Source organism: Nicotiana attenuata, unplaced genomic scaffold (genome assembly GCF_001879085.1).
Source record: "Nicotiana attenuata strain UT unplaced genomic scaffold, NIATTr2, whole genome shotgun sequence".
In the NCBI taxonomy this organism is placed as follows: domain Eukaryota; kingdom Viridiplantae; phylum Streptophyta; class Magnoliopsida; order Solanales; family Solanaceae; genus Nicotiana; species Nicotiana attenuata.
Genome location: NW_017673083.1, coordinates 125,138 through 140,137, shown reverse-complemented (window position 1 = coordinate 140,137; position 15,000 = coordinate 125,138).

Sequence of the window (15,000 nt, the reverse complement as noted above, 5' to 3'; positions counted from 1 at the left end):
TCGATCTCAACTGACGAATTTGCCGGTCTAGAATAGCTACCGGCTCCTCCTCATAAGACAAGTCCTTGTCCAACTGGACAGTGCTGAAATCTAACACATGGGATGGATCGCCATGATATTTCCGAAGCATGGACACATGAAACACTGGATGCACGGCTGATAAGCTCGGCGGCAATGCAAGTCTATAAGCCTCCTCTCCCACTTGATCAAGAGTCTCAAACGGGCCAATGAACCTAGGGCTGAGCTTGCACTTTTTCCCAAATCTCATCACGCTCTTCATAGGCGACACTCGAAGCAATACCGGCTCACCGACCATAAAAGCCACATCTCTGACCTTGCGGTCTGCATAAATCTTTTGCCTGTACTGAGCTGCACGAAGCCTATCCTGAATAGTCCTGACCTTGTCCAAGGCATCCTGAACCAGATCCGTACCCAACAACCGAGCCTCTCCCGGCTCAAACCATCCAACCGGAGACCGACACCGCCTACCATATAAAGCCTCATAAGGAGCCATATGGATACTCGACCGGTAGTTGTTGTTGTAGGCAAACTCTGCTAAAGGCAAAAACTGATCCCACGAGCCTCCAAAGTCAATGACACAAGCTCGGAGCATATCCTCCAAAATCTGAATGGTCCGCTCGGACTGCCCGTCCGTCTGAGGATGAAATGCTGTGCTCAACTCAACCCGTGTGCCCAACTCTCGCTGAACTGCTCTCCAGAAACGCGAGGTAAACTGCGTACCCCGGGTCGAAATGATAGATACGGGCACACCATGAAGGCGAACAATCTCCCGAATATAGATCTCAGCCAACCTCTCAGAAGAATAGGAGACAGCCACAGGAATGAAATGTGCTGACTTGGTCAGCCTATCAATAATGACCCATACTGCGTCGAACTTCTTCCGAGTCTGCGGGAGTCCAGTAACAAAGTCCATAGTGATCCGCTCCCACTTACACTCGGGAAGCTCATCCTCTGAAATAAACCACCAGGCCTCTGATGCTCGTACTTAACCTGCTGACAATTCAAACACCGAGCCACATATGCAACGATATCCTTCTTCATTCTACGCCACCAATAATGCTGCCGCAAATCCTGATACATCTTCGCGGCGCCCGGATGGATAGAGTACCGGGAGCTATGGGCCTCCTCCACAATCAACTCTCGGAGCCCATCCACATTAGGCACACATACTCGACCCTGCAATCTCAAAACTCCATCATCATCTAAGGTAACCTGCCTGGCGCCTCCGCACTGCACCGTGTCTCGAAGGACACACAAATGGGGATCATCATACTGCCGATCACGCATACGCTCCAATAATGAAGAACGAGCTACCGTGCAAGCTAACATACGACTGGGCTCAGAAACATCCAGTCTCACGAACTGATTGGCTAAAGCCTGAACATCCAAAGCAAGTGGTCTCTCACCGACCGTAATATAAGCAAGACTGCCATACAGGCTGACTTCCTACTCAAAGCATCGGCCACCATATTGGCCTTTCCCAGATGATATAAAATGGTGATATCATAATCTTTCAGCAACTCCAACCACCTTCTCTGCCTCAAATTCAACTCCTTTTGCTTGAAAAATACTAAAGACTTTTGTAATCCGTGAACACCTCACATGCCACGCCATACAGATAATGCCTCCAAATCTTCAACGCCTGAACTATGGCTGCCAACTCTAAATCATGAACCGGATAGTTCTTCTCATGAATCTTCAACTACCGCGAAGCATAGGCAATGACCCTGCCATCCTTCATCAACACTGCATCAAGCCCAATACGAGATGCATCACAATAAACTGTATAATGCCCTGAACCTGTGGGCAAAACCAACACCGGTGTCGCAGTCAGAGCTGTCTTGAGCTTCTGAAAGCTCGCCTCACACTCGTCCGACCATCTGAACTGGGCACCCTTTTGGGTCAACCTGTTCATCGGGGCTGCAATAGATGAAAACCCCTCCACGAACCGATGATAGTAGCCTGCCAATCCCAAGAAACTCTGAATCTCTATAGCTAATGCTGGTCTAGGCCAGTTCTTGACTGCCTCAATCTCCTTCGGATCAACCTGAATACCCTCTGCTGATACAACATGACCCAGGAATGCAACTGAACTCAACCAGAACTCACACTTCGAAAACTTGGCGTACAACTGACTATCCCTCAAAGTCTGAAGAACCACTCTAAGATGCTGCTCGTGCTCCTCTCAGCTGCGGGAATATATCAAAATATCATCATGAAGACTATCACGAACGAATCCAAATAAGGCCTGAACACTCGGTTCATCAAATCCATAAGAGCTGTTGGGGCATTTATCAACCCGAATGACATCACCAAGAACTCATAATGCCCGCACCGAATGCGGAAAGCTGTCTTAGGGACATCGGATGCCCTAATCCTCAACTGATGGTAGCCAGATCTCAAGTCAATCTTTGAAAATACCTTGGCAACCTGAAGCTGATCGAACAAATCATCAATCCTCGGTAGCGGATACTTATTCTTGATTGTAACCTTGTTCAATTGCCGGTAATCAATACACATTCTCATTGACCCATCCCTCTTCTTAACAAACAACACCGGCGCACCCCAATGCGAAACACTTGGCATAATGAAACCCTTCTCAAGCAAGTCTTGCAACTGCTCCTTTAACTCTTTCAACTCAGGCGGGGCCATACGATACGGCGGAATAAAAATGGGTTGAGTGCCCAGAACCAAATCAATGCAAAAATCAATATCCCTATCGGGTGGCATACCCGGCAGGTCTGAAGGGAAAACCTCAGGAAACTCACGAACAACGGGCACAGAATCAATAGATGAAACCTCAGCACTAGAATCACGAACATAGGCCAAACAGGCCAAACACCCCTTCTCGACCATACGTCGAACCTTCACATAAGAGATAATACTACGGGTAGAATGACCAGGAGTCCCTCTCCACTCTAAACGAGGCAAACCCGGTAAAGCTAAGGTCACAGTCTTGGCATGACAGTCCAAGATAGCGTGGTAAGGTGATAACCAGTCCATCAGCAATATAACACCGAAATCATCCATGTCCAGAAGAAGCAAATCTACACGAGTCTCAAGACCTCCAATAACCACTATTCATGAACAATGGACACGATCCACTACAATAGAATCACCCACCGGCATAGACACATAAACGGGGGCACTCAAAAAACCACTAGGCATGACCAGATGCGGCGCAAAATAAACCGAAGCTTCTCTGCTACAAACCAGAACAGTACCTGCACCTCCACCTCTAATACCTTTACCTCCACCTCTAGCATCTCTACCTCCACCTCTAATACCTCTCTCTGAGTGATGGGGAGAAACTTCTCCTGAAATAGCTACATGAACTGTTCTCAAGTCGAAGCTAATGACCTAAGTGGTATAGCCAATCAATAATCTCTCCAACAGGTCTTGGCGGATCCAGACAAGCGAAAGGTAGCAAAATCGACCCCATTGGTCTCCACGATCCCCATGTTCCTGAGAACCAAATGACAGCTGTCTAGATAATCCTGGGGGTCCTCAGTAGATGCACCGCTGAATGTAGTAGTGAAGAGCTTAGTGAAACTTATCCAACCTCCACAAAGCCTCCGAAGACGTAGCTAATCTATCACTGGTCTGTGCTGCCACTCGGCTGAAGAAGCGGTACATGACCTCTCCATTCGCGAAAGGACAAGAGTAGAGGTTTCAATTTAGCATTGCAGAACAAAATCGCACGACAGGGAAGAATAGAAGTGAAACTTTTCCTAACTCTGTAGCCTCTTGGGGATAAATACAGACGTCTCCATACCGATCCCTCAGACTCTACTAAGCTTGTCTGTGAACTGTGAGACCCATGTAACCTAGAGCTCTAATACCAACTTGTCACGACCCAGATTCCCACCCTCGGGAGTCGTGATGGCGCCTACTAGTACGAGCAAGGCAAGCCAATTAATTTCACAATTTACCCTCTTTACTCATTTTATATTCATTAGCAATTTTAATAATAATAATAATAACATTTAAATAGCGGAATTTAACATAAGCGGAAGAAAGAAGCCATAAGCTATCTGAACATGAATATCCAATACAACTGTTTGAACCTTGACTACCCAGAACTGGTGTCACAGTATCACAGACGGTTTAAGAATACTACAAATAAAGGTCTGAAAGAAATAAATACAACACTGTCTCTGGAAAAGCATGAAAGAAACAGGAATAGTAGATAAAAGGAGACGCCAAGGCCTAAGGACGTTTGTAGGACTATCTCGGGTCGCCTGATGAATAAGAGTCAGTAATCCCACTGCGGTCCAAAGTCTACAACACTGGGTTCTGCACAAAAGAGTGCAGAGTGTAGTATCAGCACAACCGACCCCATGTGCTGGTAAGTGCCTAGCCTAACCTCGGCGAAGTAGTGACGAGGCTAGGACCAGACCACCAAATGAACCTGTGCAATTATATAATATACAACGGAAAGTAAAGCAGAAATAAACAAGTAAGGATGGGAGGGTGAAACATGCTTCGGGGAATGACAAGTGGAAACAGAATATCAAGAGAACTAATAAGGAATCAAAATCCAACCACTAACAAGAATAAGGTAAACAAAGGCAGATTTCACTTTCTTTTCATATCTTATTACAGGCGTACAACCCGATCCCATTTCCTATACCTCGAGGTAAGCGTACCACCCGCTCCCATTTCATTACCTCTCGTGGTAGGCGTACCACCCGCTCCCATTTCATTATATCTCGTGGTAGGCGTACCATCCGCTCCCATTTCATTATATTGTTGCGGCGCGCAACCCGATCCATATATAATATTATTGCAGCGTGCAACCCGATCCATTTATAATATTGATGCGGCGTGCAACCCGATCCATATACAATATTATTGCGGCGTTTAACCCGATCCATATATAATATTGTTGCGGCGTGCAACCCGATCCATATATAATATTATTGCGGCGTGCAACCCGATCCATATATATATTTACAATTATAACGAGAGTCCCTACAAGGGATCAAAAGGTCTACACTATCCCGGCAAGGGAAAAAGAAACAGCTATAACCAAACTTGTTACAACACCTATCTACCTCAGCTATACCCGAACTTCTTACAACACCTAACTACCTCAGCTTACCCAGACTTGTTACAATACCTAACTACCTCAGCTATACCCAAACTTGTTCCAACATCTAACTACCTCGGCTATAACCATAATCCTTACCTAACACAAAGAATCATCAACCTAAGTATCCGTAATATCAATTAAGAACATAATACAAGGGAACCACAACTCAACAATAGCCCGGCAAGGTGGCAACATAATGATATCTTCTCTTTCTCACTTTTACTTCACAATTCACTTCACAACTCGAGCCACTGCTCTAGAGGTTCAATTATTACTTATACTTTCACAATTCGTTATACAGCTGGAGCCAACGCTCCTCAACGTTCATAGGTCAGAATTCTCTTCACAACTTTGCACAACAATTAGAAATTTTCACCAAGGCATGAATAATACAACGAAATCATAAAATTCACAATATAAGACCCACGGTCATGCTCGACACCAACGTATAGATACTCGTCACCATGCCTATACGCCGTACTCAACAAGAAAAAAAATAGCAAATAGGACACACTCCTAATCCCTCAAACTAAGGTTAGATCAAATACTTACCTCGATGCCTCGAACACAAATCAAGTTACAATTATAGCTTTACCCCTTGATTGCACCGCCAATTCGCTTGTATCTAATCACAAATTACGTAATTACATCAATAAGTGCTAAATGAATCAACCCCAATGCATGAAAATGAGTTTTCCAAAGTTTACCCAAAAGTCAAAAATCGCCACCGGGCCCACGTGGTCAAAACCCGAGGTTTGAACCAAAACCCGATTACCCATTCCCCCACGAACTCAAATATATAATTTATTTTGAAATCGGACCTCAAATTGAGGTCCAAATCCCCAATTTTTGAAAAACCTAGGTTCTACCCAAAACACCCAATTTCCCCCATGAAAATCCTTAATTTTAAGTTGAAATCATGTTAAAAGATACTAAGAATTGAAGAAAGTTAGTTAAAAACGACTTACAATTGATTTGGAGAAGAAAGAATTCTTGAAAAATCGCCTAAGTGTGTTTGTGTTTGAGAGAATATGAAAAATGGGGTTTAAAATCGGCTAAGTATAAAATTGCAGGTCTCGGATGTGGGAATTGCAAAAAAAGTTTGGGAATTGCGAACATGGGAATTGCGAAAAAAGTTTGGGAAATGCGAACACGCCTGGGAATTGCGAAAAATGTTTGGGAAATGCGAACCTCGGAATTACGAAGAAAGTTTGGGAAATGCGAACAACCCTGGTAATTGTGAAAAATGTTTGGGAAATGCAAACCTGGGAATTGCGAAGAAAGTTTGGGAAATGCGAAGTCTGCAGGCCTGCAATTCCATAAGTCCAAAATTTCACCCCGTGGCCTATCCAAAACTCACCCGAGCCCTCGGGGCTCCAAACCAAATATACACACAACCTCAAAAACATCCTATGGACTTATTCGTGTACTCAAATCACCAAAATAACATCATGAACATCGAATTAAACCTCAAGACCAATGAAAATTCTCAAAACTTCTTTAAACATCAAGTTTGCATTTAAGGTCCGAATCACGTCAAATGATATCCGTTTTTCATCAAATTTCACAGAAACATCCTAAATCATATATAAGACCTGTACCGGGTGCCGGAACTAAAATACGGGCCCGATACCATCATGTTCTAATCAAATTTCATTTCAAATTTCCTTAAACAATTTAAGAAAACAATTTCCTTTAAAAATTCATTTCTCGGGCTCGGGACCTCGGAATTCGATTCCGAGCATACGTCCAAGTCCCGTATTTTCCTACCGACCCTCCGGGACCGTAAAATTACGAGTCCGGGTCCGTTTACCCAAAACATTGACCGAAGTCAAATTAACTCATTTTATAGCCAAATTTTACCATTTTTCACAGATTTTCATATTTAAGCTTTCCGGCTACGCGCCCGGACTGCGCACGCAAATCGAGGTGACTCTAAACGAGGTTTCCAAGGCCTCGGAAACACAGATTTTAATTTAAAGCAAGTGATGACCACAAATAGCGACCAACGTTGGTCGCTATTCTGGTCAAACGGTCAGAAATTAGCGACCAAAGTTGGTCGCTATTTCTAAAAACAGTGTCAAAATCGAGTTTTCTTTCCCATTCTCTTATTTTCTTCAAAAAAAATTCCCCAAACTCTCTCTTTCCTCTCTCCCACTCAAACCCCCCCCCCCCCTCCGACTCCCAGCAGCAGCAGCGCCACCAACGCCACCGACGCCCACCGCCGGCAGCAGCTCTACCGCCGGTGTCCTCCACTGCCTAGGTATGTTTCTCTCTCCTTTCTTTGTTGTTTTCGAAATACACTGATTTTATTTAATTTCTCCTAGTTTGATTTGTAAAAATTAATTGTTGTTAGCTAAATTAAATCTATGATAATTGATAGTAGCTAAAATATTTAGTTTTACCTACTAATTTGGGGAAGAAATGGTTTGAAGAGAAGAAACCCTAAACCCTACTAATTCCTATTAAATTTGTTATGTGTTGTCTTGAATAGTTTAGTTAGAATATAGGATTTATGATTTGTTCTTGTGAATCGAAGGAAAATAGCAAATTAAACTAAAAGTTCACACCAAGAAAAAGAAAATGAAACAAAAGCTGACGGAGATTCTCATATTTTTAGGAAATATGTTTCATTGATCGCAAGTAGACTAGGTGTTTACGACAGGTATAGTTGGCAGAGGCGGAGCCATAATTTAAAGTTACTGGGTTCGAAATTTTAGTTCTTTTAAGTTACTGGGTTCTAGATTAAAAGTTTATACATATTCAATGAATTTCTTACGGTAAATATAGGATTTGGACAAAATTACTGGGTTCGGCCGAATCCGTAATACGTACTGTGGCTCCGCCCCTGATAGTTGGCCGGCTAGACTTTGACAGTTGCTTTGGAAAAAAACATTTTTGTTTTACAATTTTTGATAATCAGTTGAATTTATGTTTTGATTATGTTCACATTTGAAAAAAATTAAATTGTAGTGATTTACTAAGTTAACCTGCATTATACTAACAATACATAAAACAGTAGAAGTATTTAAAAGTAAATAACAAATAAAATAATTCTATATCTAGAAGAAATGCGGTAATAAGGTGAAAGTATGGTCGAATGGCAGAATTTTATTTAGAAATAGTCTCATTTACAACTGTTAATTGAAAAATAGTCACAGTTTTAAAAGTGAACAAAATTTAGTCAATTTTTCATATACAAATAAAATCTGAATAAAAATACGCTTAAACATTCGAAAAACCCTAGCATTTCGACTTTTTACACATGAGATTCCAGGATAATGTGCTGGAATTTCATAATGTGTTGAAGTTCCAACATAATATGCTGGAATTTCATAATGTGCTGGAGTTCCAACATAATATGCTGGAAGTTTATACGCATGAGCTCCATAATCTAGCATATTATGCTGGAACTTTCTGGATTTCAGCTAGAGTATTTTTCTTCAAATTTTATCTTCATATAAAATAATGGTTATTTTTCAATAACTTTATAAATGTCGACTACTTTCAGTTACCACTTACCGATGCAAAAATGGCTAACCGATGCTATTTTCACTAAGGGAAATTTTCGTTCCTATACCATATAGGAAACTATATTACGAAAAATGTTCATGATTTGCAAATTACCCGCCCTGCTAACAGTTTTTCTACAAAATATAAACATCTCATTTAAAACAGAATCCTGTTAGTTGTACAATTCCTTTAATAGGCGCGCGAATGTTGGGATATTAAGGATTCTTCCAGATTTTATCAAACGCAAATCTCGCTATTAAATTTCACTCGTTTCTCTCCAAAATTCACTACTCTGTTTTTACGGCAATACTCTGTTTCACTGGTTTTTCTGATTTCACCCCAATGACCAGTAATGGTCATCTATTGCAGCCCCGATGACCAGGTTGACCCAGAAGGATGCCCAGTTCAGGTGGTCGGATGAGTGTGAGGCGAGCTTTCAGAAGCTCAAGACAGCTTTGACTACGGCACCAGTGTTGGTTTTGCCCGCAGGTTCAGGGCCTTATACAGTCTATTGTGATGCTTCCCGTGTTGGGCTTGGAGTAGTGTTGATGCAGGGTGGCAAGGTCATTGCCTATGCTTCGAGGCAGTTGAAGATTCATGAGAAGAACTATCCGGTTCATGATTTGGAGTTGGCAGCCATAGTCCACGCATTGAAGATTTGGAGGCATTATCTGTATGGTGTGGCATGTGAGGTGTTCACGGATCACAAGAGTCTTCAGTACTTGTTCAAGCAAAAGGAGTTGAATTTGAGGCAGAGGAGGTGGTTGGAGTTGTTGAAGGATTATGATATCACCATTCTATATCATACGGTGAAGGCCAATGTGGTGGCCGATACATTGAGTAGGAAGTCAGCCAGTATGGGCAGTCTTTGCTTATATTCCGGTCGGTGAGAGGCCGCTTGCCTTGGATATTCAGGCCTTAGCCAATCAGTTCGTGAGGTTGGATGTTTCGGAGCCTAGTCGTGTGTTAGCTTGCACGGTCGCTCATTCTTCATTATTGGAGCGTATCCGTAATCGGCAGTATGATGATCCCCNACTATCCTACCATCGAAAGTTGATAGGGCAGAAATTTGAATGATGCGTCGCCGGCACGATGGCCGTGCGATCCGTCGAGTTATCATGAATCATCGCAGCAACGGGCAGAGCCCGCGTCGACCTTTTATCTAATAAATGCATCCCTTCCAGAAGTCGGGGTTTGTTGCACGTATTAGCTCTAGAATTACTACGGTTATCCGAGTAGTAGATACCATCAAACAAACTATAACTGATTTAATGAGCCATTCGCAGTTTCACAGTCTGAATTTGTTCATACTTACACATGCATGGCTTAATCTTTGAGACAAGCATATGACTACTGGCAGGATCAACCAGGTAGCATTCCTCATTGACGCCGGCGTCGCATGAGCATGGCCGACCCAAAGGGCACGTCCAAGTCCAAGACGAGCACGGCCGTCATTCGTAAGGAGCATTCTTTGGGCAGATAGGAGCCAATGAAGACCCCATGCCCATTGCGTTTACCGAATCCGAGAGTCCGAGCATACTAGTCCTGGACCAAGCCATCGCAGGGCGAAGCAAGGACGACTTGGGACACAACTGCAGCTTTTGGTTCACCCCGCACGTCGAACGCGAGGGGCGAAAGGCAACCGATTGTGCTTGATAATGCCTTGGCATTAGGTATGCAACACAGAAAACCGACGCCAAACAAGCCTAATTTGCGCTTGTGCCATGACTGAGATGGCATGCGGGCTAGGACGTCGCTGCTCAAGCAGGGATCCAACCTAGCCACACAAGCCGAACACCACTCATGTGCCGCACGTACACTTGCCTCGCCGATGCTTCGAGGCAGTTGAAGATTCATGAGAAGAACTATCCGGTTCATGATTTGGAGTTGGCAGCCATAGTCCACGCATTGAAGATTTGGAGGCATTATCTGTATGGTGTGGCATGTGAGGTGTTCACGGATCACAAGAGTCTTCAGTACTTGTTCAAGCAAAAGGAGTTGAATTTGAGGCAGAGGAGGTGGTTGGAGTTGTTGAAGGATTATGATATCACCATTCTATATCATACGGTGAAGGCCAATGTGGTGGCCGATACATTGAGTAGGAAGTCAGCCAGTATGGGCAGTCTTTGCTTATATTCCGGTCGGTGAGAGGCCGCTTGCCTTGGATATTCAGGCCTTAGCCAATCAGTTCGTGAGGTTGGATGTTTCGGAGCCTAGTCGTGTGTTAGCTTGCACGGTCGCTCATTCTTCATTATTGGAGCGTATCCGTAATCGGCAGTATGATGATCCCCATTTGTATGTCCTTAGAGACACGGTGCAGCGCGGAGGTGCCAGGCATGTTAACTTAGATGATGATGGAGTTTTGAGATTGCAGGGTCGAGTATGTGTGCCCATGTGGATGGGCTCCGAGAGTTGATTTTGGAGGAGGCCCATAGCTCCCGGTACTCTATTCATCCGGGCGCCGCGAAGATGTATCAGGATTTGCGGCAGCATTATTGGTGGCGTAGAATGAAGAAGGATATCGTAGCATATGTGGCTCGTTATTTGAATTGTCAGCAGGTTAAGTACAAGCATCAGAGGCCTGGTGGTTTATTTCAGAGGATTGAGCTTCCCGAGTGGAAGTGGGAGCGGATTACTATGGACTTTGTTATTGGACTTCCGCTGACTCGGAAGAAGTTCGACGCAGTATGGGTCATTTTTGATAGGCTGACCAAGTCAGCACATTCCATTCTGCACAAAAAATAAATAATCTCACATTAATTCAGTGCATATAAAACATAGATACATTTGCAATTTATATTCAAAATAACTACAAAAAATCTACAAAATATCTACAATTTTAAACAGATCAAATATAGCTACAATTAATCTTCAAATGAAGACAAATAATCTACAAAGCAGAAAAAACACAGATTATGTAGATTTTTAACAACTAAAACAAACGAAATAACTAGGAGATTTAACACTAGGGGATTTTTTTGAATTTTTCTTCTTTTTGGGAGTTTTTGAACTGGGAGACACCTTTGAGTTCTTTCCAGGTTTACTGATAGGCACATCTTCTAAAAAAATAATCATCTAACACTATCTCTTTTCCTTTCCTTTTCGCTTGTTTAATTGGCCTCGAAGATTCTCCAGCATCGAAATTATTTTTTTGTTTAGTTCTAGCTTCAAACCTGATTTGACGCGGAGAAAGACTATGCTTCTTATCTACAATTGCATGTGCAGATTTCCCATGCTTTTTGGGTGAATGTGGTGATAATACACCCAAATCGAAAGAAGGTATATCAGCTTCTCCAGCTTTTTTAGGACTGTGCTTTGAAGGTTTGTTCTTCTTCATTGAGAAAATTTAAAGCTGAAGGAAAATGTGTGTATGAACTTTGAAGAATTGACTTCAATTTTGACTGGTTGTAGAAGAAAAACTTGAAATTGGACGTTAATGGTGGGGGTTACATATGTTTCTCTGGTTTTAGCAGAGGAAAATATGGGAAAGAAACGTGGGTGTGCGGTGAAACGTGGGTGAGGGTGTGGGTTTGGGAGAGAGAAACGGTGGGGGGGGGGGGGGGATTTGGAGGAATATATGGTACCATTAATTTAGGAGTGATATATGGTACAATTAATGTACCGTTAAAACACTATATGGTATATAATTGGTAATTAGGTATACTAAATGTAATTATATCAAACCTTAAAAACATTGAGGGTAATATAGTTTACTATATGGCATAGGAATGTAAAAATTCCTTTCACTAAAATGGCAGAGAGCTAAGAACGGGCCCTGCAATTTTGGATATTTGATGCCTACATAGTGGGTTGGGCTTGATCGTAGGCTGAAAAAGGATGAGCCCATATATATAGTTGGCGAAATGTGTACTATAATTATAAGAGAAATTTTCATAAAGTACTATCTTTTGGTAGTAATTAGCCATCTATAGATACCATTTGCTATATTACGGATTATAGATACCTTTTATGAGGTTATAAGATGTATTTGATGTATTTAAGTTATTGTATTCATGAATACAGTAGCAAAAATAGGCGTGAATCAGGGAAGTCCAGCTAATCAGTTGTTGTATTCGAGTGTATTCGACTGTATTCATGGAGTAAAACATGGGATTACAGCTGGACAGATTATTGTATTCGACTGTATTCACGGCGTAAAATAAGGGATTACACTGTTTTTAAAACGGAAAGTAAATCAATTAACATAATAGACTCCTAATATAACTCAACAAACTCAATTATAACACACAGAATTTGTATTTTCAGTTACAAAAAAGATTCTCAACCGAAAAATATCCCAAAAACATATCAATCTTCAGAGAAATTATATAATACATCTGAATACATAAATTATATTAATTAAAAATATATATATGAATATATTCATGGCATATAGCGAGACAGTGAATACAATGAAATACATAGAATACAGCGGGATACATTGAAATACAATGAGAAAAAAGACAGTGAATACAATGAAATACATGGAATACAATGAGATACATTGAATTACAATGAAAAAAAAGACAATGAATACAATGAAATACATGAAAATACAGCGTGGTACGTTGAAAATACATTGAAATATATTAATAGAAAATCAAGTTGCTCGGCCCCAAAATCCGTCGTCTTTGTTCAAGAACAAACCCTAATTTCCGGCGATTAGCAATATACTCATTGTACACAACAGTCGCAGCCACACGACTAAAGCGGTGGCTACGCTTCATGTGTTCGAGAAATAAGCTCTCAAATCCGAATAGCCACCGACGATATGATTTGGGTTTTGACCGAAAATTTCCATTTGACGCTGATGAGATTCACTCATACAGTGGCACTTGAATCCGTTTTCGTCTCGACATTGCTTCTGACACATTGACAGTACCATCATAGCTTCCATAAGCCCTTAGCTTTGATTCAATTGGCAATTGCCTTTGGGGTTAAAGAAATCGTATCAAACTAAAATCTATATCAATGGTTATTGTTTCAGAAACAAACTAAAATCTGTATCAAAATTAGAGAAACAAAATAATGATATCAAAATCTAAGAATTAAACTTACCCTAAGCACTTGTATCCGCTCTAAAACAGTGATTTTAGAGAGAAAAGAAATGGAGAGTGATAATGGCGGAGACCTAGAGAATTTGGGTGGGAAAAGAGGTATGAATCGTGGGTTTGTGGGAGAAGAGAGTAAAGTGTATGCAAAAAGAGAGAGAGAGAACGTGGTTAGAGCAGATATACGGTGATTATGTGAAAGAAAAGACTAAAAAGGAGAGAGAAAAATATTATTTAGCATATATGGTGCCTTAAATGTAGGATGTAACTATAATTAGATATTTTTCTATAAAGGATAAAAGTTATCTATAGGATGTAATATTTTAAAATGATATTTATTTAAAATAAATAGGGTACTAAGGTTTTCTATAGGGTGTAAAATTTCCTAATTATAATTTATATATAATATGTGTATAATCATATATAATCAGTGTATAATTTATTTAGACCGGCTAGAAAAAATAAATAAAGAAGAATTAACGCAAACAGCCACCACCTAATCTCTTAAATTAAGAATAACCGGCAGATGTATAATATATATAATTTATGCATAATTATGTATAATCAACGTATAATTTATATATACCGGCTACAAAAAGAAACATTAAATCTAGCAAGATTTTAGCTTTTCCTTTTAATATAAGGAAGGAATATAATTTGTATGGGGGTCATTACCATTGCCCTGTGCAGCGTATACTAACAATGAGAACCAATCGGGATCTTTACACAAATATCCAGCCAGTTTCACTGTTTATTTCGGGATTGTTATACAAATAAGGGAAAAAGGCCAAAATGATACCCCTACTATTGAAAATTATCCACGTTAATACCCCGTTCTACTTTCCGGCTAAAATAATACCTGTCGTTATTAAAGTAGGAGAAATAGTACCCAAATCTAACGGATCTCCTACGTGGCAACCGGGTCCCTCATAATAATGTGCCAACCAGTCAATAAATTGCCAACTAGACTTTTATAACCCGCCCCATATAATAACCCGCCTCATTTTATAACCTGCCCCAATTTTTTAATAACTACACCTAAAAATTAACCCAAGCCGGTCAAAGCCTTTCACCTTCATTTCCAAAAAAATCTCTCACCTTCTCTCTTCACTGTAATAGTTGTCTTCATCGAAGGTACCTATTTCCTTGTTAAATTTAGTAAATCGTCATTTCTTTGTTTTGTTTTTGGTATGGACGGAAGGATATCGTTGGATTTAGTTTGATTTTTTGTTTCTTTGACTAGGGTTTTGACTGATTTATATATATATATATATATATATATATATATATATATATATATATATATATATATATATATAT